This window comes from Lepidochelys kempii, chromosome 20, assembly GCF_965140265.1.
Source record: "Lepidochelys kempii isolate rLepKem1 chromosome 20, rLepKem1.hap2, whole genome shotgun sequence".
Taxonomy (NCBI): Eukaryota; Metazoa; Chordata; order Testudines; family Cheloniidae; genus Lepidochelys; species Lepidochelys kempii.
Genome location: NC_133275.1, coordinates 21,663,442 through 21,688,983, shown reverse-complemented (window position 1 = coordinate 21,688,983; position 25,542 = coordinate 21,663,442).

Genomic DNA, 25,542 nt, shown 5'->3' with positions numbered 1-25,542 from the left:
TCCTGATGGGCAGGAGATAACACCTTTTGTAAGGATTCAGCATTGTACATTAAGTGAATTTTTTCCCCTGGTTGGTGAGTTACATAGTACAGAACAAGCATTTTATAGTTAATAGAGCAAGCACTCAAGTATTACCTTGTAGCGTGGCATACGGACATTATAAGTAGGATTAATCCACGCAGCAATTACAGGAATTTCATAAAAACTGAAAACTAAACACATTGTCGTAAGTCCACTACCCATCTTAACCACGCTAACATATTGGTAAGTGGGACTGGTTGCCAGCAATGAATTTGTTGGTGCTCGGCTGAGGCCTAAAGCTTTGGCAGAGCTGACACCTGGTTTGCCAGTGTCACAGTTACATACAAAGAACAAAATCATAACCCACTTTCTAAAGACTAAGACTAATGACCAATCATTCCCCTGTCTCCTATGAGATACCTTAGCCCAAGGGCTTTTCCCGGCACATCCAACCAGTCAGGCAGAGATCTGTTCTCAGAAGATCAAGCCTGCCGGTGGCTTGTCCACACAGATTGAAGGAGTCACTGAGGGTTCATCCGCAACCCAGATTGAGCTTCAAACATTCATTCTCTGACTCCTACACAGGATAACCCCATTGGATTTGGCGTTTCCTGCAATCTCTGCAGGCTAACGATTAGCACTGTGCTCAGACTGTAAATGGGCACCCGTTGTGAACCATCCACTACTTCATTCACATATGACAAACCCAAATGAGATAAGTATCTCTCTCCCAATCCCATACCCAGAATACGTGGATTACCGTTTGATGACCTGCCTTAACTCACAGACCTAGAGATGATAATTGCCAGGATCTGTACATACCTGTTCTCCTATTTGCCACACAGAAGTCTCACAATGATTACGGTAACCAGTGTGACACAGGCTTTCATTAGTGCCCTCACGTGACACTCTTCGGTGGACTAGTATATCCAAGGGGATCCCTGTAACCCCAATGTGCCCCTGTGCCCTCTACCAGTTGGCATCAGCAGGGACTTGGGTCACAGCTAGATTTCTGGATTATGTGGCAATCCGCCGGTAAGAATTTTGTTTCCTTTCCCTATCGCTCTGTGCGCAGGCTGGGAGCAGAACACCCTGCGCAGGGGCGAGGGGCTCTTGGCCTCATGCTGGGCCCTAAGCAGGGCTGGGGAGTCAGTGGGAAGTAGGGGGGCTTGTGCTGGGTCCTGCCTAGTGTGAGAGATTGAATCATAGAAGATCAGGGTTGTAAGAGACCTCAGGAGGTCACCTAGTCCAATCCCCTGCTCAAAGCAGGACCAACCCCAACTAAATCATCCCAGCCAGGGCTTTGTCAAACCGCGCCTTGAAAACCTCCAAGTATGGAGATTCCACCACCTCCCTAGGTAACCCATTCCAGTGCTTCACCACCCTCCTAGTGAAATAGTGTTTCCTAATATCCAACCTTAACCTCCCCCACTGCAACTTGAGACCATTATTCCTTGTTCTGTCGTGTGCCATCACTGAGAACAGCCAAGCTCCAGCCTCTTTGGAACCCCCCTTCAGGTAGTTGAAGACTGCTATCAGACTAAATAACCCCAGTTTCCTCAGCCTCTCCTCGTAAGTCATGTGCCCCAGCCCCCTAATCATTTTCGTTGCCCTCCGCTGGACTCTCTCCAATTTCTCCACATCCTTTCTGTAGTGGGGGGACCAAAACTGGACACAGTACTCCAGGTGTGGCCTCACCAGAGCTGAATAGTGGGCAATAATCACTTTCCTCGATCTGCAGGCAATGTTCCTACTAAGGCAGCCCAACATGCCATTGGCCTTCTTGGCAACAAGGGCACACTGCTGACTCATATCCAGCTTCTCGTCCACTGTAACCCCCAGGTCCTTTTCTGCAGAACTGCTGCCGAGCCATTCGGTCCCTAGTCTGTAGCAGTGCATGGGATTCTTCCGTCCTAAGTGCAGGATTCTGCACTTGTCCTTGTTGAACCTCAACAGATTTCTTTTGGCCTAATCCTCCAATTTGTCTAGGTCACTCTACACTCTATCCCTACCCTCCAGCCTATCTACCTCTCCCCCCAGGTTAGTGTCATCTGCAACCTTGCTGAGGGTGCAGGGAGGGGCTTAATTTGGCCCCCCTGCCTGGAGGAGGGGAAGGGCTTGGCATTGTGGTGGGCCCGGGGTGGGGGGGACAGGCTTGGCCTTGTGGTGGGCCCAGGGAGGGAGAGGGAGGTGCTTGATCTCATGGTGGGCCCTGCCTTGGGGGAAAAAAATCGGGGTGGGGATCATGGTGGGCCGTGCCCGGGAGTGAGGGTGCTCTGGCCTGCACCAGACATTATTGACATTTGTATATGTGGCAGCCCCACTTCGTCCAGGCTGTGAGACAACTGCTCAGACGGGGGGAGCTGCACTGTGCCTTTCACTGGGGCATGGACTCTGAGCCCTGCAACAGGGGCTTTGCCAGCCCTGCCCGGCAGGGGGTTTTGTGGGGTGGGGAGCTCAGCATGCCTGCCCCTCCCCGCACCCCCTCTCCGAGACACCCGTGCTGCCGATGTAAATATGGGGAGGGCCCCACTGCCCGCTCTGTGGGAGGGGGGGTGTAGTAAACTGGTCTTGGCAGAGTTGCCCAGACTATTATGGGATGGAACCTTGCCGTGCTCTGCCTTGGGTTGCTAGCTGATAGCCTGTGCTATCGTGTGCCACTTACTTCCTGTTTTCATCAGTGGGATCCCCGCCCGCCTGCCCAATACTTCCCCCCCGCCCCCCCGTGGGAATTCACGCACACTCACACACACACAGGCGCCAACTTCCTCAGTTCTTGGGGGGGGGGTGTTCAACCTCCACTCCACCTCTTCCCTCAAACCCCCACCACCACCCCACCTCTTCCCGCCTCGGCTCCTCCCCAGGACCCGCCCCCACTCCACCCCTTCCCCCAAACGCTCAGTGCACCTCTTCCCGCCCCCACTTTGCCCCTTCCCACCCCTCTCTGCCCCTCCCCCAGTGCCTCCTGCATGCCCCTGAACAGCTGATCACAGCCCGTGGGAGGAGCAGGGAGGGAGAGGGAGGCACTGATTCACATGGCTTCCAGTGGGTGCTGAGCACCCATGGGGTTGGCGCCTATGCACAGATGGAGAATGCAGGTAAGTAAAGCAACGAGTTCCCAGCAGCACTCTTCAGCACTTACTTTGGTGGCACTGAGCAGTCACTTTACAACATTGGTGATGAGGAATAATGTAAGGCTGGCAAGTTATGGGAAAATTGAAGAGTTTCCTTTGAAAGTGAGGATCCACATTAATCTATGGAAAGCCGGAGCCAGTAATTTCCTTGCAAATGAGATCATAAATAAAAGACAAATGGAGTGATATGCCTCAGGGGCTGCTTAAGTAAAACCTATTCCCTCTTAAGGAGTTTGTTGCCTCAAAACTGACATTTAGACAGACAACACAATGGTGATTATCTAACAGCATCTCAAGCCCCGGAGGGCAGGGCCGGATTTACACCTTATGCGCCCCTAGACACTGCATCTTCAGCGCTCCCCCTTTCTACAGCTGACCGACATGTTGCACACTGGTTTAGAGAGGTCAGGCTCCCCTAGAATGCCGGCACCCCTAGCCACGAGGCTACCGTGCCTAATTGGAAATCTGGCCCTGTCGCAGGGTAGACACCTATGGTATGTCTACACAGCATACTAACCAGGACTCTGACTCAGGTTTATGACCAAGCCCTGCTTCTGTCCACGGAGACATTCGTTTGACTCAGGTCTGCAGAGCCTGCTGGGGTGGGTCAGAGCCCAAGTCCCACTGTGATGCAAGTCAGAGCCCAGACATTTTGTAGTGTGGATGCAGCTCAGCTCCAAGTCACCAGACTCGGGTGTGGAGAGTCCGCCAACTCTATCCCACAATCATAGAATCATAGGACTGAAAGGGACTTCGGGAGGTCATCTAGTCCAGTCCCCTGCACTCATGGCAGGACTATATTTTATCTAGACCATCCCTGACAGGTGTTTGTCTAAACTGTTCTTAAAAATCCCCAATGATGGAGATTCCATAACCTCCCAAGGCAATTTATTCCAGCTCATAACCACCCTGACAGTTAGGAAGTTTTTCCTAATGTCCAACCCAAACCGCCCTTGCTGCAATTTAAGCCCATTGCTTTTTGTCCAATCCTCAGAGATTAAGAAGAACAACTCTTCTCCCGCCTCCTTGTAACAACCTTCTATGTACTTGAAAACTGTTCTCATGTCCCCTCTCAGTCTTCTCTTCTCCAGACTAAACAAACCCAATTTTTTCAATCTTCCTTCATAGGTCATGTTTTCTAGACCTTTCGTCATGTTTGCTGCTCTTCTCTGGACTTTTTCCAATTTCTCTACTTCTTTCCTGAAATGGGGCACCCAGAACTGGACACAAGACTCCAGTTGAGGCCTAATCAGTGCGGAGTAGAGCAGAAGAATAACTTCTCGTGTCTTGCTTACAACACTTCTGCTAATACATCCCAGAATGAGGTTTGCTTTTTTTGCAACAGTGTTACACTGTTGGTTCATATTTAACTTGTGGTCCACTATGACCCCCAGATCCCTTTCCGCAGTACTCCTTCCTAGGCAGCCATTTTCTATTTTGTACCTGTGCAACCGATTGTTCCCTCCCAAGTGGAGTACTTTGCATTTGTCCTTATTGAACTTCACCCTGTTTACTTCAGACCATTTCTCCTGTTTGTCCAGATCATTTTGAATTTTAAACCTATCCTTCAAAGCACTTGCAACCCCTCCCAGCTTGGTATTGTCCGCAAACTTTATAAGTTTCAGAGTAGCAGCCGTGTTAGTCTGTATTCGCAAAAAGAAAAGGAGTACTTGTGGCACCTTAGAGACTAAATAAATTGGTTAGTCTCTAAGGTGCCACAAGTACTCCTTTTCTTTTTGCAAACTTTATAAGTGTATTCTCTATGCTATTATCTAAATCACTGATGAAGATATTGAACAGAACCGGACCCAGAACTGATCCCCACAGGACCCCACTCATTATGTCCTTCCAGCATGACTGTGAACCACTGATAATTACTTTCTCAGAATGGTTTTCCAACCAGTTATGCACCCACCTTCTAGTAGCTCCATCTAGGTTATATTTCCCTAGATTGGTTATTAGAAGGTCACGTGAGAGAATAACAAAAGCCTGACTAAAGTCAAGATATACCACATCTACCACTTTCCCCCTATCCACAAGGCTTGTTACCCTGTCAAAGAAAGCTATTAGGTTGGTTTGACATGATTTGTTTGTGACAAATCCATGTTGACTGTTATTTATCACCTTATTATCTCCTAGATGTTTGCAAATTGATTGCTTAATTATTTGCTCCATTATCTTTACGGGTACAGAAGTTAAACTGACTAATCTGTAATTCCCCAACTTGTCCTTATTTCCCTTTTTGGGTCTGGTTTACACGACAAAGTTAGCTTGGCATATGCCGCGTTAAGTCGAGTTAATAATGTATGTGTCTACACTACCGAGTCCCTTCCGCTGACCTAAAGGGCTTGTAAAGTCGACCGTTGTACTTCACCTCCACAAGATGCGTAGCGCTTCAGCTGACATCCCGGCGTTGACATAAGGCTAGTGTAGACCCTCCTCTGTGTAATTCGAAGGGATAGGCCTCCAGGAAGTGTCCCCAAGTGTTCTGCTGTGACCGCTCTGGAGAGCACTTTCAACTCCACTGCACTTCAGCCAGGTACACAGGAAACAGCCCCTCCCATGTTAATGCCCCGGGAACTTTTGAATTTTCAATTCCTGTTTGATCGGAGTGGCGAGCTCACCAGCACAGCTGACCATGGATGCTCAGGGCTGCAAACGGGCTCCAGCATGGAGTACGCAGGAGACACTAGATCTTATTGCTGTGCGGGGAGAAGAGTCTGTGCAGGCAAAGCTCTGAACCAGCAGAAGAAATGGTAACATCTATGCCAGAAATCTCACAGGGCATGGGGAACAAGGGCTACACCAGGGACACACAGCAGTGCCGCATGAAAATAAAGGAGCTTTGGCAAGCGTACCAGAAGACAAGGAAGGCGAACAGTTGATCTGGTTCTGAGCCACTTCTATGAGCAGCTGCATGCGACTCTTGCAGTAGCCAGCAGTTCTGCTTATGTTGTGGCTTGCAGGGAAGTGCATTGAGGGCTGTTCCTTTTATGAAAAGATTTAATATTGCACCTCAAACAATGTATGCACTGTCAGCGCTAGCCTTATGCTTTGCATTCTTTGCAGCTGAAACCTTGCTCATGGGTGCATCCTCCACAACGGGACAGTGACTTTCCTAGGTTAGAAGGTGGCAAAAGAAGACTCATAGACTTTAAGGTCAGAAGGGACCATTATGATCATCTAGTCTGACCTCCTGCACAACGCAGGCCACAGAATCTCCCCCACTCCTGCAATAAACCTCTCACCTATGTCTGAGCTATTGACGTCCTCAAATCATGGTTTAAAGACTCGGGAGGACATGTTCAGTGAGTTAATGTGTGCCTCCAAGAGTGACAAGACCGAGCTCAGTGCATGGAGGATTGCACTGTTGGAGAGCATGCACAATGACCACAAGGACAGGAGAGTATGCAGGGAACACAAGCGTGACACGCAGGATGAGATGGTTAGGATTATGAGGGAGCAAACAGACATGTTGAGGCGTCTGGTTGAGGTTCAAGAAAGGCAGCTGGACGCTAGAGTCCCGCTCTACCCTGTGCTGAACCTGCTGGCCTTGTCGCCAAGTTCCACATCCTTCTCTCCCAGACTTCCTAGGATGCGGGGGGGAGGAGGGAGGGGACGCTCTGGTATCCCTTGTACTCAACTCCAGGGGAGGGTACAAGGAACAGAAGGCATTCCCACAGCTTTTTATTGTTATTGCAGTACAAATTGTAAGCAACCTGTCCTTGTTTTTCCCCACCCCCGCAGTGTTATTGGTCCATTAGCCCCAGCTTATCTTTACTTTTCTTTGCTGTCTCTCATCAGTGTTTGTAATAAAAATTAATGGATTGAGAAGAAAAGGCTCTTTATTCACTCAGCACACTGTGGTTAGCGGGGGTGTAGTTTACAGGGGAGGACATGCAATGAAGAGGGCAGCTTGATAAGGAGCAACACACATAAGTTTCACATCCCTGTGCATCATGAATGAAACTAGTTTTCAAAGCCTCATGGAGACGCAGTGGGCCTCAATGTGCTCTTCTTATTGCCCTCGTGTCTGGCTGCTCAGAATTGGCTGCCAGGCGATCTGCCTCCACCCCCCACCCCGCCGGAAACTTTTCTCCCTTTGTTTCACAGATATTATGGAGCACACAGCAAGCAGCAACAACAATGGGAATATTGATTTCACTGAGGTCTAACCTAGTAAGCAAACTACGCCACTGGACTTTTAAACGTCCAAAGGCACATTCTACCACCATTCTGCACTTGCTCAGCCTATGGTTGAACTGCTCCTTACTGCTGTCCTTACTGCTGGCTCATGAAGCTGCCTGTGTATGGCTTCATGAGCCATGGGAGCAAAGGGTAGGCTGGGTCTCCAAGCATAATGATTGGCATTTCCATGTCAACAATGGTTATTTTGCACTCTGGAAAGAAAGTTCCTGCTTGCAGCTTTCAGAAGAGACTGGAGTTTCTAAAGATGCACACGTCGGGGGGAGGGATAGCTCAGTGGTTTGAGCTTTGGCCTACTAAACCCAGGGTTGTGAGTTCAATCCTTGAGGGGGCCATTTAGGGATCTGGGGCAAAAATTGGGGATTGGTCCTGCTTTGAGCAGGGGGTTGGACTAGATGACCTCCTGAGGTCCCTTCCAACCCTGAGATTCTATGATTCTAAATATTACTGTCATATACCATTCCACATTGATGTCTGTGAAACAGTTCTTGTGATCCACCAGCACTTGCAACACCATTGAGTAGTTTCCCTTTTGGTTTATGTACTCTTTGGCAAGATGGTCTGGTGCCAAGATAGGGATATGTGTTCCATCTATTGCCCCACCGCAGTTAGGGAACCCCATTGCAGCAAAGCCATCCACTATGACCTGCACATTTCCCAGAGTCACTATCCTTCTTAGAAGAAGTCTATTGATTGCCCTGGCAACTTGGATCACAGCAGACCCCGCGGTAGATTTACTCACTCCAAATTGATTCCCCACTGACCAGTAGCAGTCTTGCATTGCAAGCTTCCACAGAGCTATCGCCAGTTGCTTCTCAACTGTCAGAGCAGGTCTCATTTTCGCAGCTGCGTAGGGCACCCAAAAATTTGGAGAACCCCTGGGTCTTAGTATCCACCCACCTGCCTCTTCCTATTCCTGTTCTGACCCTTCCTGCAGGCTCCCACCACAGCTGGCTGCTGCAGGCTGGTGAGTCTTCCTCCCAAGGGGATCTAGTAACTTAAAAGTGAAAAACTTTCCAGCCTGCCAGACCTATTAGCACAACACTGAAACTGTTAAAGAGCCATTCAAGTGGTAACGAAGCCATTTAACAGGCATTTGCCAACCCCTAGGTATATACTGTCAGTTTCTGAATTTACTGACAAAAGCAGTTGTGAATTACTGTAATATTTACTCCGAACATGTTAGTCTACAGGACCTTAGTTTAAAATTTACTTTAAAAATATTTCATTAGTGTGTTGCTGAAGATGATAAAATCACATCTCTAAAAAATCCTTGCATAGATTTTTAGATGCACAATCTGAGTATTCTTTAGCCTTAAATGCTTGGATCTTCAGACATATAGTTTTTTAAATAAATCCTTCAAAGGACCACCCTTATCTAAAATACACATTTTAATTTTAATGACTATGGTACAAAAAACTTGCTTCCAAAGTCTTCCTGTCCTTTCTGTCCATCCTTCTCCCCCACTCCCGCGTTGAAGAGAGGCTAGCCCTTAAAAGGACAACACCCCTTTCCTGCCAGATAGCTGGACAAATGAGTTTCCCTTTCTTTACTTCTGACTGTTAGGTGAGAAAAATTAAATATGAAGCAGTTACACCAAATGAACCAAAGTCAGGCCAATAAAGGTTGCTGGAAAAGTCCCTGAACGAGATAAATAGAATAAAAGAATACTTGTTTAAGTTGCAGGGAGTAAGAAAAAAGAGGAGCTCTGCATTCCTGCATTTTTGTACCAGATGTTCTGGGAACTGTCTTGTTGAGATACGGAGGCACTGTTTTCCACTCCTTGTTTTTGTGTTATGTCTGTTCTTAACTCCTCGTCTCCTGGTTGACACCCATATCGATCAAGTTAGTGAAGCATTATGATTTGCTAAAAGTTATCTACAATAAGGGGGTAGAAGTGCATGCATAATAGAGAAAGAGGATTTTAACTAACATAGGGGAGGGGTGGGCTGCTTTATGAATAAATCTGTGACGTGACGGAACTGTCTATAAAAACCTATGAGTTTTACTTAGAGGCCGGCTGGTTCTCTTTGGAGACGGGCTGCTCCCTATTGTTGTGTGCACTCTTCAGTAAAGAGCTTTGTGTTCGGACCTTGCTGGTGTTAACTGTCTCTCTCCGGTCAGACAACGAACCGTGCCGTCTGGGGTTCGAGTCCTCGACATGACTATTTGATGAACTAGTTTTAAGAGAACCCTCCAGCAAAATCAGTACCTTAGTAAGATATAAAATCCTTTGTTATGCCTAAAATCTATGGAAACATATTTTTTAAAGTTGGTGAAACTTCATAAATGTGTCTGTTGTTATGGAGATCACACAAAGTAAATTAGTGTTCCCTTTTTCTAAAAGCAATGAACATTGTTATGAACACCCTAAACCTCTGTGACTGATTAATTTAAAAGAGTTTCAGTGAGTTAAATATGTAGTAATCTGGAATGGTTACTTTATGAAGGCTCAACAGTCCATTTAAAAGATAAAATTGTTGCCGGCACAGAGTGCCCGAGGCAAGCAACAGCAGGGTTCGTTGCCCGGTATGCGTCGCGCCAATGACCACAACAGGGTGGAGAAGCCGAGAGTTTTATTTGAAGCTTCAAACAGGGACACAGGGAGACTGAGCTGTCTCAAATCCTGCATGCCAAATGCAGGTTACGCCATACAATTTATACCTTTGTTTCTCCTTAACGACACAAGCATATACAACCAATTACCTGTTGCCCCATACAATAGCACAGCCAATCATCTAAAGCAGCCAGTTACATTTTTCCTGATTAGCATTGTTCAAGCCTGGCCTTATTTGGTTATACTCGTTACTAGCTTTTGCTAAACATTTCTTCCTTATCTATACGTTTACCCGGCCGAAGCTGGTTTCGGCCAGCAAGCCGTGTGCTAACATGTCTGTTTGTGTGTTAGCTTCCTCATAGGTTTGCAGGGTTACAGAAAGTTCAAGGAATGGAGGAGCTTCGGTTTGCCTGGGCCTAGAGCAGGAGGGCTTCATCGACACTCGTGGTCTTCCACCCTCCCGAGTTACCTAGAGTAGTGCCCAGCGTCTCCAACAAAATCATCGTAGAAATACTGATGAAGAAAATGTAAAACAGAGAATAGCTACATCATCTATTCCATAATGTTTAATGCTGTATTCAGCAGGACAGCTGACTTGCACTTACTACAAAGTAAATTTCTTGCAAATAAATCTCTGACAAACTTCAAGGCATATCAAAAACCTCATGACTGACATTTTTTATTCCTAAATTTAGTGCTTTTAATTAGGTGCCTTCTGCATGTCCAGTCTTCACCTTCTGGCATGCAGTGGAAAACATGCTCCATTTTCTTTTGAAAAAAAACCCCACTCTTCTGCAATTCCTTTCTAATTCATTTGCTTCATTTGGGTTCAGGGATTTGGCTGGAAGGGGGTGAGCAGGGAGGTGGAGGGAAGAGAGGAGGGAGACTGTGGTAAGAGGGCAGGGCCTGGGCAGAGTGGGGACGGGGCCTGGGGCAGAGCAGGGGTGGAGTATGCGTGGGGCCACAGGTAGAAGAGGTGGGCTGGGGAGCAAGCCTCCCCAAGTGGCAGCTTCACCCACCGTCCATGACAGCGGGTAAGAGCGGGTCGGCTCCCGCACACCCGGCGTGCGCTGCAGTGTCCTTAGGCAGGGGCCGAATGCGCCGGCATCACGTATTCTGCGTGAGGGAGAGGGTCCGGGAGGGTCTGGGGCTCTCTGCGGGGAACTGTGACTCTCCGCTGCCGGGAGGCAGGCTGGGCGTCTCGGTATCCTTCGCTGCCTCGTCCCTCCTGCCCCGAGCTGCGAGGGGCACCAGTGTAATAATACTGCGTAGGGCCCCATAAATCCTAAGGACGGCCCTGAATGCAGTGTCACGTATACTTCTTTTATACATTTTGTATGTATAGTTGGGATTATATTTTGCCATGTGCATTACTTTGCATTTAACATAGAATTTCATCTGCCATTTTGTTGCCAAGTCACCCGGTTTTGTGAGATCCCTTTGTAACTCTTCGCAGTCTGTTTTGGACTTAACTAGCTTGAGTAATTCTGTATCATCGGCAAACTTTGCCACCTCACTGTTTACCCCCTTTTGCAGCTCATTGATGAATATGTTAAACAGCCCTGGTCCCAGTACAGACCCCTGGGGACACCACTATTTACCTCTCCCCATTCTGAAAATGGACCATTTATTCCTGCCCTTTGTTTCCTGTCCTTTAACTGGAGTGTCTGGCAATGCTTTCAGGATCATCTAATGATCCTTAATTTAATTTAATGACAAGCCTTTTGTTCTCTTAATCACCCTGCCCCTGTTTATAAATAGAACAGGAGGACTTGTGGCACCTTAGAGACTAACAAGTACTCCGGCTCTTTCTGCGGATACAGACTAACAGGGCTGCTACTCTGAAACCTGTTTATAACTAAACTCCCTGCCCCAAGGGCAAAAGTTGTTAGCAGTGCAGAACGCGTCACATTCCACACTCAAGCTCCGACTCCTGGGTGCTGAGCACCCACTGTTGTTTTTTCTGTGGGTGCTTGAGCCCTGGAGCACCCACGGAGCGGCGCCTTTGCCCCCCTTCTGTAACCACGAGACTCCCCTCCCTTCCCAGAACAGAGACTAGAACCCAGGAGTCCTAACGCCCAGCCTCCTGCGATAACTGTAGTGTGAGGACAAAGACAAAGAGCCATGTCTTAAATAGCGATGGGAGCGGGAAGTTCCCATGTTTATTAAACTCCCCACTGCAACAGCTCAGGAGCTGTATAATTACTCCACATCTCCCTTCCTTTATAATAAAAGGTTAAAACTTAAATTATTACCCAACGTATATCCCAGCAATTCCAAAGAAACTTGATATTCCTTTAAATGATTTACACCACCATGACTCCTTATCAATTCCATGTAAATGGCCCTGAGCAGCAGTCTAAAGATCAAATTTTTGAGGGGGTCTGATTGGTCCTGCCACTGCATGTTCTCACGTCTCCTGAGGTGCACTCTGCCTGGCAGGGCACCGGCAGGTCCCAGAGCCTCTCTTCATCACATTGGGAAATGCTGAGACCATAGAATCTCAGGGTTGGAAGGGTCCTCAGGAAATCATCCAGTCCAACCCCCTGCTCAAAGCAGGACCAATCCCCAATTTTTGCCCCAGATGCCTAAATGGCCCCCTCAAGAATTGAACTCACAACCCTGGGTTTAGCAGGCCAATGCTCAAACCACTGAGCTATCCCTCCCCCCATAGCAGCTCCGCTAAGGAGGATCTGGGGGCTTCTTACCAGTTCTGACAGCCTGGGAGCTTTTGATCCATGCTTTGTTCCCTGGCCTCAGTTCAGGCAGCTGCTTGTTCGGTGCCAAATGTGCAAGTTTTGTTGTGGCCAAATTTTTATCTCAGTGTCCCAATTTTTGAAATCCCTTCAGGTTGGGCCACGCGGGTCATAACTGTATCGGTGCCCCAGGGAAAGGCGACCTTCCCATCCAACGTTCTGCTGGCGACAGTGCAGAGGCAAGCTCTCACGGATCCACAGGATCGGTGCCACGCCCCAGGCTTTGGAGCAGTCTCTTGGAGGAAGCCAAACCCCAAAAAGCTGGTGGATATTCCAATACTTAGGTTTACCAAGCCAGCATAAAACAGCTTCTTTATTACCTTCCTGGTTACTCAGAAGTCCAAACAACACAGTTCCCTTAAAGTGATCCAGCCTCAGGCCTCCATCCAGGTACCCACATCAAATATGATGATTTCTGAAAATCTTATTTCATCCTATAAAAGAAAAGGTTCTCCCAATCCCGAAGGGTCGGACACGTCACCACCCAGGTGAACGCATGTTTCCGATCTTACCCAAACACCCGCTACTGCCGATTCTTATTAACTAAACTAAAATTTATTAAAAGACAAAAGACAGAGAGAGTCTGGTTAAAAGATCAATGTACAGACAGACATGAGTTCAATCCATTGAGGTGCAGATTCATAGCAGAGACGGTGAGCTTTGTAGTGGCAAAGAGTTCTTTTGGAAATAGCTCATAGGTGATAGTCCAATGTCCAAATCTCATATTCAGGGTGTACCTGCATAACTGGGACCTCAGTCTTGTGACTCAAACTTCCCCTGATGAAGTCTAAGCAGATCTGAGATCACAGAATCAGGACCCAAGGCTCTTTTATACAATGTCATGTCCTCTTTGCCGAGTTGGGATTTCCTTGGGGAACAAAAGGTAATTAGGATGACTTTGAAGGAGGTCCATCACTGATTACTTCCCCCACCATTTACAGTACATTTCAAAGAGAGACGAATACCGAGATATCCCGTTTACAATTCATTCACATGATAGGATGTTCTTTTGAGCCCTCAGTTGTCAGAATACAGCACAGACAGGGACTGTTGATTACATTGTCCACCCTACTCATACATATGTAAATACATAAAAACAGAAACATTATCTCCCCACATGTCTTTTGAGGGTTATTTATTTTGCAGGATGTTTAACCCTTTCTCGCCATGCATCCCACACACACACACCCCAGCTCGTTTCTGGATTAGGACCCCTGCAATTACAACACCATGAAATTTCAGATTTAAAGAGCTGAAATAATGAAATTTATGATTTTTAAAATCCTATGACTGTAAAATTGACCAAAATGGACCATGAATTTGGTAGGGCCCTAGATATAGGGCAGACCAGACCTTAGTCTTCCACTCTCTGCATGTCATGTTCCCAAAGCTTCAAAGGGCCGTTCACCAATCCTTTGTGTTGTGATATTCCTTAATAGCCCATTTAATCTTGCTAGGCCTCCTGAACAAGTGGGCAAGGGGAGGGGGGATGAGTCTCTTGCCTGGGGTCACAAATTCAGAGCCAACATTGTCAAAGTTACAAAGCAAAACGTTCATATGTGCTTAGAGCCTTGAATACAGACATTACAAGTGAGATTAACACAGCCAGCAATTCATGAGTCTACACAATGAATACAGTGTTATAAGTCTACGACCTACTTTGAACAAAACTAACATACAGGTGAGCTGGTCTGGTTTCCAGCTATGAGTTTGTCAGGTCCTAATGAACGCCTAAGGCCATGGCTGGAGCTCGTACTTGCTTTACCAGCATCACACCATATCTGTAATGTTCAGCAAGACTAGCAACTGCAGTAATAAAAGTCTCAGCTGATGCTCCCTTGTTCCTGGTGCCTCCTGTTAAATTTGGCCCTTTCACATATAATATTCTGTCTGCCTATGAATTGGGCATCAAAAGCCTCTTTCTCTTTGAAGCTTCGTTCTTTTCCACCTCACTGAGGGGTAGGGCAGCAGGACCCAAGGCAAAGATCAGGGCATTTAGCCAGTATCCTTGTGCTTTCGCTGTTAGTTTTGGGAACCCAGGTAGCTGGAGCTGGCAATTTGAGCAACCCCACATCGCATCTGATCTAAGTTTCTCTAATGGAGCCCCTTGGGCTGTGGGCTCCATCACTGCACTGAGACAGGGCTCTGCCTCCTTCCTGCTGCAGCTTGCCCAGGTGTGCTCCTGGATTTTGCACTCACTCACCACACTGGGAGTGCCTCTTCTTCCCTTCACTCGCTTCTCATGACAAAGACAAAGAGCCAAGCCTCAAGCAGCAACTGGTGACCTCTCTGACTGGGAAGTGCCCATGTTTATTAAGCTCCCTGCCGCAGTGCCTCCTAGTTCTTCCAGGTGACTGTGGAGGACCAGGAGCTCAAGACCCACTCCACACTAACCACTAGACTCCCCTCCCCTCCAAGAGCCAGGGATAGACCCCAGGAGTCCTGGCTCCCAGCCCTTTCAGAGCAAGGGACCAACTCCCAGCACCCTCCTCCCCTCGGGACGCCTGCACTGGTGCAGCTCGTTATCTCCATGAGGGAGGGGAGAAAGGAGTTGTAGTGTTGGATTTCTAGTTTCAGATACAAGAATGATACATTCATACAAATAGGATGACCACACTCAGTAGATTATAGGCTTTGTAATGATACCTTACAAGAGACCTTTTGCGTGAAGCATATTCCAGTTACATCATCTTCACACCGACGGGCTGATGGGCTGATGCGCAGGCCATGAGCGGAGCCCAGGCCTCGTGACGGGGGGGATGAATTTCAGCCTGTGTTCAGAGCCGGAGGGAGGGGGAGCTGTTTACACGGTGGCGGCCCTTTCACAGATCCACCTGTAAGAGATACTACAGGGTACGTCATTCCACAGGCCGTTCTCCAGCAGGTGGGCGCAATCCTCGTCGCTGAGTCCGTTTCTGAGGTTATTGGGCTCCCCTGTGTTCCAGTACCTGAACGAGAAAAGAGAGAGGAGCCCTCAGAGCCCTTAGCCCACCGACTCCCTGTCCCAGGGGAGACACACCCCCAGTAAGCTCAGCCCCACCCTCAGTGTAACCTAGAGCAGCCTCATTTAGGGTTCATTTAACTTATGCTCGGGCCCTGGTGGGGTTCTGAGAAGCTTATCACAGCCTGGGCCCAGCAGGGCTCCAGCCCCACCCCTGCGCCGGGGTCTGTTGTCCCAGATCTTCCCCAGCCCCTTTATGCTGGTTATATCCTGGGTGAGGATGGCGGAGGAGATTAAATATCCTTCAGAATCCCTTGATGCTGCCAGAGCAGAGTAAAGGGCCATTGAGCAACGGAGTATTGGGCCCATTCCATTGACTTTGGCCAGCGCTAGGAGGGATTAAAGCAAGTAGAGGGAACAATATGGCTGCCCATGATGGCAGGCTGAATACTCTCTGCAAGGGGTGGGGGAAAGGGGGGTTGAACAGTTTGCACCCCAGTCTCAAGGGTTTGTGACATTCCCCCTAGAGGAGACAGATCTTTTATTCCGAAGTATCCAAATGAATGTGGGGCCAGAGACAGTGTGACCTGCTCATAGGGCAGGCATCATGATTGGCCCACTAGAGGATAACCACCTACTACCAGTTAATGGCATAAGTGGTGGAGGGCTGCGCTGTTGAAGGCCCTTGTGCAGGGGTAGAGGCTGCTCCCCACACACGCCATGGCAGCACAAGCTTCCCCTCACCATGGTCTCTCAGATCAGACCAGCTTCGGAGAGACCCTTCTGTAGGCTGAGAGGGGTGCTCTGTCCCCATGACCCATTCCGTCCTTGGACCATTGGCTGTGATCGCCAACGAGCACCCAGCGTGATCTGTGGATGCTTTACCCATTGGGAGCTGGGCTGAGACCCGGCAAGCTCATTTCATACAGAGTTGCACCCAGCAGCAATGCCATTTGGTCATTAGAGACCTGGGCCAGATTTGAACCAGTGATCTGCGGGCGACCGATAGAGCCTCAAGTCGTTCAGTCCTCAGGGCATGAAATCAAACCCGAGCGGCTCCATCCCTGGTCTCAGCCTTGGAGCTACTGAGGTGAAAAGTGCCTGCAGGAGCAGGGGCAGCTGGGGAAGGCCAGGGGCAGGAAGGGGAGAGCAGAGGATCGCCCCATGCTTACGTAAATGCCTCAGGAGTATTGTCCACCCAGCGCCAGACGCCTTCAATCCTTTGGTCTGTGAAGCCGATCCAGTGACGAACAGAATCAGCTTTAATGGCCAAGTAATTCTAGAGAGGGGACAGCACAGAGGACTGGGTGGTTAGAACTGGAGCCAGATCCTGAGGCATCTCCCGTGCCAGGAACTAACCCCCAGGGATGGCCTGGGCACTCGGCCATCAGCGAGTGCGCTCAGTGCTGCATACGCCAGAGGAGGAGGCAAGGAGCCCGATTCTCCTCTCCCTCGAGTGGAGGGTGGGGGGGATGGAGAGACGTCAGCGGAGGAGCAGGGGTTGGCGATGGTCTAGGCCTGGGGTGGGGAGAGGAGGCACCGAGCCTGGGGGCGTGGATGGTGTTGGGGGGGAGGGGGGGAGGGTATTGGGTCCTGCAGTGGGACAGAGGGGGCTGTGGCATAGATCACACCGCACCAAACAGATCCCAACCCTGCAGTCAAACTTGGGCACATCCCAGCAGGGGAGGGTAATGCACAGGGAGTCCAGGAGGGCCTGCGGTGTTAATTTAGCTGGAATATACGGGCCTAAGGTGTTACCAGAACCCAGCCGTTGGCCGACATTAAACAGCACTAACCCGGCCTGCTTTGTTCCCTTGAAAACCCTTTTAAACTTTGATCAAAGACAAGGCAAAGAAGAGAAAACAAGGGAAAGCCTTTGAACTGTAAAGCACTAAGCCAGGTTTTCATTCCAACAGCCTCCCTTGGTCCCGTCCCCTTCAGCAGCCGAGTTTTTAGAAGGAACCCGCACCCCCCCCCTTGTGTGACAGGCTCTTAGCAGGGCCGGATTAATCATTTGTGGGCCCTGGCACCCGGACTGTGGCCCCACCCCCTGCTCCGCCCACCCTTTGCCGCAAGGCCCCGCCCCTGCTCAGCCTCATCCCCTCCAAGGCCCCGCCCACTGCTCGCAGGGTTGGGAGAGGGGGGAGAGGAGTGAGCGGCAGGCGGGGAGGGGCTGGGGGGGGCGGGGCGCTGGTGCAAAGCCTGGGCAGAAGGCAGGGGGCAGGGCCACAGTCCGGGCGCCGGGGCCCCTTCTCAGTGTGGGCCCCAGCGCCGTTGGCGCCATTGTAAACCCTGCACTGTCTCTTAGATGGTATCAGAACTGGTAACAACCGTCCAGCTGCTGAGACGGGCGGGAGCGGCTGCTGTTGTTCCATCCGACCCGCTTCATCCCCGGTGGTGGCTGGGATTAGCTGGAGCCCGTAGAGGCGACGTCATCGGGGTCCCTCTCTCTGGCCCCGTCTGGTCAGCCCGTCTCAGGCTCAGGATGGCAAAGGCCCCAGGAGATGCGGGTGGGGAAGCCATGAGGGTGAAGCTCGTTCCAGTACCCTGTTTTTCTCCCCAAAGTCTCTTTCAGGGCCCCAAAAGGGAGCGATGGGTGGAAAAGCCCATCCCCTCGTTCCTTGGGCCACCACGTATGTTTAATCTCCAACACTGGGTTCACTCCTTTCTGGTTCCACACGATTCTTGTTTGCCAGGCGTGATCTGAACCCAGTCCTTGAGTTACAGCAGAAGGCTCTTTTGTTTGGACTAACTCCGTCTGCCGCCTGTTTGGGACCGTTTTCCATCAGCCCGGTCATTGTGCCATCTCAGGAACGCTCACAAACTTTTACAGCTTCGGTCACAGTGAGGGTGAATTTGTGAGGTCAGTTATTATGACAGGGTCCATCAGGAGATAAGGGTGAGCGTTATGAATACACTGCCCGAGTTCCTCTTTCCAAAGGGCTGTTCCACTGTGAAAGTGACTATAAAAAGCCTGCCCCAGATGGGCTCCCCCATCCCTGTGGGTATGAGCCAGAGCTGCTGGCCACAGGGGCTCACCTAAGTCATTCATGCTTTTCCCTCCCATACGCCCAGCAGAGCCAGCCAGGGCCTGGTCTGGTTCAGGCCTTATCAGAATTGTCACCCAAGTTCCTGTTGCAGGATCTTTGGGCTGGATCCCCAGCTGATGTCAATCGGGATCGCGCCGATGACGGCTGCTGTGCGCCGGCCAGGGTGCTGGCCCATTCCTGGCACTGGAAAGCACTGACCAAAGGAAATACATTCACCACCATAGGTGCCGACCCCGTGGGCGCCCATCAGTTGTTTCGCCACCCCGCCGCTGATCAGCTGTTTGGCAGCCGGTGGGAGCTGCTTGGTAGAGGGGACGGAGCAGGTGTGGGACGAGGTGGGGCAAGGGCAGGGCCTTGGGGGAAGGGGTGGAGTGTAGGCGGGGCCGAAGGGGGGTGGAGCACCCACCCGGAAAAATAAAAGCCAGTGCCAGTGTCCTGGCTCTCCCCTGCCAGCAGACGCCCCTGGGCTCTGCAGTCTGGTGGGAATCCACTTCTGGCAGGATAGTTTCGTGTTCCCAGCCCCCCAGGGAGTCTGACAACCCTGCCGGGTAACCACCTCTCTTATCTGCCACGCAGCTCTGCTTTCCGAGCCCGCCTCAAAATTCCCCACCATTTGCTCCATGTCATCTCTTCTCTGTGCTGTTGCCCCGAGCCCCTCCTGCCCCAGGCGGGCAAAATTCACCCCTGTGTGGGGGCCAGGGCTAGCCCTTGTCACTGCTGGAGTCCTGCTCCTGCCCTGGGCTGGGGACTCCCAGTCCCACCGTTCCTTTCTTCCCCTCAGGCCCAAACAGAGCCGAAGCCTCATGCCGGCCCACTGTCCAGGGGTCATTCCACCCCAGGTTAGGGTAGGGCTGAGGGCTCGTACCTGCTCCCTTCCATTGTTGATCACCACCAGATCAGCATTCTTGGCTAAGCAGAAGTTTCTCGCTGCTTCCCAGGACTGGGTAGTCTGGGAGAAAAGATAGCACCTTCCTTGGTGCTCGTCCCAGCCCCACTGGCACCAGAAAGCGCCTGCCAGAGACAACACAGCTGTGAGCCCCTTCTCCCCACGTGCCAATGAGGGGCGAATCCCCCCCACGCGCCAACGAGGGGCCGATCCCTCCTTCCCCACATGCCAATGAGGGGCCGATTCCTGCCCCCTCTTGTGCTGACTTAGGGGCCAATCCTTCCCCACACGCACCTACGACGAGTGGATCCTCCAACCTCATGTGCCAACGAGGGGCCAATCCCCCAACCCGACGTACTGACTAGTGGCCAATCCCCCCACCACATGTGCCGACGAGGGGCCGATCCCTTCCTCCCCACGTGTCGACGAAAGGCCAATCCCTGCCTGCCACGTGCCGACAAGGGGCTTATCCGTCCTCTCCATGTAATGACGACGGTCCAATCCCTCCCTCACACGCTCCAATGAGGAGCCAAACACCCCATCCCATGAGCCAACGAGGGGCCGATCCCCCCACCCCATGTGCCGATGAGGGGCCGATCCCTCCCTCCCCACTTCAACAAGGAGCTGATCATTCCCTCCATACACTCCAACGAGGAGCCAACCCTTCCCCACCACGTTCCGACGAGGGGCCAATCCTTCCCCTCCACATGCTGACGGGGGGCTGATTCCTCCCCGCCACATGCCAACACTCCTCCCCACGTGCCGTTGAGGGGCCGATCCCTCCCCACCCAACGCACAAAAGAGGTGCCAATCCCCCCACGTTACAGGCTGAAGAGGGGCCGATCCCCCCCAGCTAGAACGTGACACTGCATTTGCATTCTCCCCACTCTGCTCTTACCTGCTGTGCTCCCCTTGGTCGTGCGGCAGGGTCTCCTGGCTCGGTGGAAGAAGGGGCAGCCTGTGAAACTGAGCACGGCCTGTGTTAGTCTCAGGGCCATTGATAGGAAACACCCCCCGCCCCCGCAGGGTGCTGATCACCCCACCTCCCTGCACCCCAGAGGGTGAGGCTGCAACACCTGAACCTTGCCTAGTGCCTGATCCCCACCTCCCTGCACCTCTAAACCACATCAAGACTTTCCAGCATCTTTCTCCCCCACCTCATCTACAGGCTGAACCACCCCTGATCCCGACACCCCTAAATTGGAAAGAGACACTGCAGCACCCCCATCCCCGCTGGCTGCTCATTCCCCTCCCTATGCCCCGTATGGTGCCGTCCCTGTTCCCAGTGCACAGGGTGGGACATTAAGGAAAGGAAGACTAGGAACATTCAACAGGAGCCCAGAGAGCACCTCCCATTTATCCCTACCCCCCCAGGCCTGATCTTACTGGCCGGGCCCCTCTCAGTTGTGGGGCTGGAGTCCCCGGCCACGTCTGATGATAGGCCATCTAAGAAACGTAGCAGACCCCCAGTGTGAACCTCAGGGACACATCACACGCCTCTCCCAGTGGGCAGGTTGGCAGCTCCTCAGTCTGGTCTGTCATCTCTGTAGCTGGGTGGGGCAGGAATCCCAGCAAGGGGCTCCCTCAGTCCATTGGGGCTCTCACCTCCTCAGGGCAGGGATGAGCAGGATTTGGGGAGGGGGGAATCTCAAACCCTAATCATAATGCCTCCCCCTTCTCATCAGTAGAGCACACAAAGGACTTTGTGAAGGGGGTCAGGCTCATAAGCCCCATTTTATAGATGGGGAAACTGAGGCACAGGGCGTTGATGTGACTTGCCCAGGGTCACACAGCTGGAATAGAATCCTGGTCTCCTAAGACTTAGTCCCATACTTGCTCTACTAGTCCATGTTGTCTCAGAAGGTGACTAGCCCTCACCAGACCAGCTCTGGCTGGGGTAGGGGGCCCAGGTCACGGTGGATACTCACTGCTGGTGAGGACCAGGGTCATCAGGAGAAGTTTGATGGCCACGATGATCACGGTGGTGATCACCAGCTGCCGGTTTGTGAGGGGGGGATCTGGAAAGGGAGGAAATGGCTCTGATAACCCTGTCCTGGCCATACCCTAGATCTTACCCCACCCCCCACCACCACCACCCGAAGCACTGAGTGGGATGCACTTTTGATCAAGCCTGACAATAATTGAAGGGGCAGGGATCTGTGTGTAGCATCTTTAGCTAAAAGAGCTTTTCTCCCCACTGTGTCTCAGGCATTTGAGTTAAATGTGCACTCACAAAAATGAAAAGCATGAAGCCAAAGGGCCAGACTCTGCTCCCAATTACACCAGTGTAAATCTAGACTGAAGGCAACAGTGTGACTCAGGATTTACACTGGTGTAAATGGGAGCAGATGTTGGGTCAAATAGTTTCCAAACCTTTGGAGGAAAATAATCACATCCCCTGCCAAGCAGTGAGGTTTCCCCTGCACAGGGTGTGATGCTGTCAGTCCTGCCAGCTCCCCAGTCACCCCCGGGGCTTCCATGGATGGCAGGGTAGGTGAGACCCCCCCATTTCTGATCTGTTTTTGAAAAGAGGAAAAAACAAACTGCTTTTTGAGCTTTCTTCCAGCACCACGAAAGAGCAAAAAGAGAAGGAACCTGACAGCCACCCCCAGGAAACAAGCAACACACGGAGCAGCGGATTCCTCATCAGCCAGCAAAGGAGCTGGCATGTCTCACCGCGGGGAGGGGACAGACCCCCAGTCCATGTTCCTGGGTCCTCCCCGTCCCACTGAGGTTCTCCAGCCACGTCGGACATCTGCTCTGGGTCTCCTCGGATCTCTCAGTCATCCAGGCGCCTTCCTCTCTGGGGCCAAGGTTAGTGGGCTGGGTGGGTGCCCCGGGTGCTCTGCTGTTAGGTCCGACTGGGCTTCTTATACACGTGGTGACTGAGGTGCTCCCATGGTGCAAACTGGGTGGGGCAATGTCAGGGCAACGCCCATCACCCTGCCTCCTGCATCGCGCAGTGGTGACCCTGACTGAGTCACAGCTTCAAAAAGGGAACAGCCCTGCTAGGTCCCATCTGGTCCTTTGTCCCAGAGCAGGACTGTTCTCCCCAGGCTAGTTTTAAAGATAACATAACTGGGCAGGTTGACAGGATCACACTGTGGACCTGAAGCCGTGATACTCAGATCTCAGGAGACAAATTAAGACTCAGCATTACCCGAGAGAGCCACAGTCGGGTGAATTCGCAGTTTCATTTACTATAGGACTCTATGGTCATATTGAACCAGCGTGTCCGGTTTATACATATATGTATTCTCACACCACAACGACTGACCAAGTACCACTGTTTTATCAACTGCAATTGGTTAAAAGCACCCTGGTTGGTTAATAACTTAGACTGGTCAATAATTACGGAAGCAAGGTCTGAAGCCGCTCTCCTCGGACATCTAGTGATGAGCTGCGGGGAGGGGAGGGGAGGGAGGCTACACAGACACACCGGCTCGGCCTGGGTATCCAGCAGACAGAGCTGCGTTGCCCACGTGATCAGTTTTGGCTGGTGCTGGGTTACAAATCACTTTCGAACGTGGGGGCCTGAAATGTTTTCCTCCTGATTGTGGGCGGAACGGGCAGCAGAACGGTGCTTAGCCAGCCCTGGCTGACGGGATCTCCCTCAGCTGAACTGAGCTCACAAAGGGGGTTCGGATGCCAGAGCCCAGTGGTGAGGGAGAAGGGCCAGGGCGGGGCCAGGCCAGGCCAGTGTAAAGACAGAGGTACCTAGACTCCACCAGGTCTAAGGGCTGTTTAGATCTGTTGCAGGACAGCGTGTCTGCGGAAGAGACGGCTAGGCCTGCACTAGCGGTGAGGTTCCCCGGCTGAGGTCACAGTAGAGAGGCAGGTGCCAGCAGAAGGGGACAGCACAGGGCCAGCGGCGACGGAGAGGATGGCGTGGTGTGGTGACCGGAGACACAAACAACAGCAGCGGAGTGAATGACGCACAGCAGCGGGCAGTGAAGGCATTGCTCGATGCCCCCCACCCCCCAGGTGTGAACTCACGTGTAGGCACCTCTGGGTCTCTGCGGACCAAGGACAGCAGCTGTGAGTGGGGTGTGGCAGAGGGAGAGGGGAGTGCGTGTTAAAGGGACGTTTGTTTGTTGCACTTTCACACCGCGGTGAAAAAACGGAGGCAAAGAACACGGCCCAGTGTCCTCTGGGGTGGGAGTTTTGCTCATGGTCAGATGTGTTCGACTTATGGTTGTGGGGTTTCCCCCAATTAATGCCGGGTTCTTTCCCCCTTTTTATTAAACGTTTTCTCGGCCATGCACGGATTCAGTGCTTGTGAAAGGGGGAAGTGTTGCCTCTTACAGGCGCCCCGGGGAGTTTGATTTTCCCAGATTGCTGGGTGGGGGCTCGAGGCAGTTCTGTGGTGTATTGTTAAGAGGGACCCCTGGATACTGAACCCGGCCCTGGTGGCTGCCGACTCCACCCGGCAGAAGGGTACAATTCAATCACACCGTGTTTCAATATCACGTGCGGCGAAGAGCCGCCGGAGAAGCATTAAAGAGCCTCTTGCGGCTCGCGAGCCTCAGTCTGAGTAAGGGTTGCCCGGTGTCTGGTTTTCAACTGGAAAGTCCAGTCGAAAAGGGAACCTGGCAATATCCGGTCAGCAGTGCTGACTAGCCGCTAAAAGTGCCGTTAATCGCAATAACCAGCCTCCGCCACCGGGGGCAGGACGAGCAGAAGGTGCTGGAACCTGGAGGAGCACATGGGAACTGGGGGTCGCGGTACTGTGGGCTCCCCCGTCCTGCCCCACTCACCCCCACGCCCGGAGTGCGGCTCTCCCTCCCCCGCCCTGTCCCACTCAGCCCCCTGACCCCCAGAGAGTGGCTCCCCCTCCCCTGTTCTGTCCCACTCACCCCCTGTGACCCCCAGAGTGTGGCTCCCCCTCCCACATCCCGCCCCACTCGCCCCCAAACCTGGAGTGCAGCTCTCCCCCCCCCCCTGTCCCACTCCCCCTGACCCGTGGAGCGCGGCTCCCCCTACCACATCCTGCCCCTCTCACCCCCCACCCCACAGCCCTGGAGCATGGCTCTTCCTGCCCTGTCCTGCCTCACTCACCCCCCCCGACACCCAGAGCACAGCTCCTCCTTCACCACTCACCCCCATGCCCGGAGTGTGGCTCTCCCTCTCCCATCCTGCCCCACTCACCCCCTATGACCCCCGGAGTGCATCTTCCCCTCCCCCGTCCTGCTCCACTCATCTCCTGGCCCCTGGAACATGGCTTCCCCTCCCGCATCCTGCCCCACTCACCCCCCACCCCGCAGCCCTAGAGCATGGCTCTTCATGCCCTGTCCTTCCCCCCTCCCCTCCAGCCCTGGGAGCATGGCTCCCCTTCCCCATCCTGCCCCACTCCCCCCCGCCCCCACACCCAGAGCACGGCTCCCCCTTCCCCACTCACCTCCCCACCCCCAGAGCGTGGCTCTCCCTCCCCCGCCCTGCCCCACTCGCCCCCCCACCCCTGGAGTGCAGCTCCCCCTCCCCCATCCTCCCCCATTCACCCTACACCCCTGGAGCACGGCTTGAATGATGGGTTGCCAGGTGTACGGTGCAGGGGCGGAGGGCAGCAAAGTCTTTAAGTGGGTGGATCCGTTTGGAGCCGGGTCCACCCTTGCCCGAGGGCTGGGCGAGAGGAAGTCACCCACGTGCAGATGGTGAGCGCTGCTGCTCGAGGAAAGGGCCACCCACTGGGACTGCTCTGAGGGGAATCCAAGCCTCTGCACCTCGATCTCCGAAGGGTTTCAAGCTCCGGAGGTCTGAACAGAGACCAACCACTGCCCCAAGCCTGGGGCACCTAGGCTCACTACCAGGGCACAGATGTTCCCTGTAGCACCCCCTTCCTAGCGTTGGACCCTGCTGTCCAGCTGCCTGTCCCTCTGGCCACAGCGCTGACCCTTCAGACTCCCGTCCTTAAACCCAGCCTCCCCCAGAACTCCACCCAAAAGGTGCCTTGCTTCCGACCTACAGTTTAACCCTCTCAGGGACACGCCTCT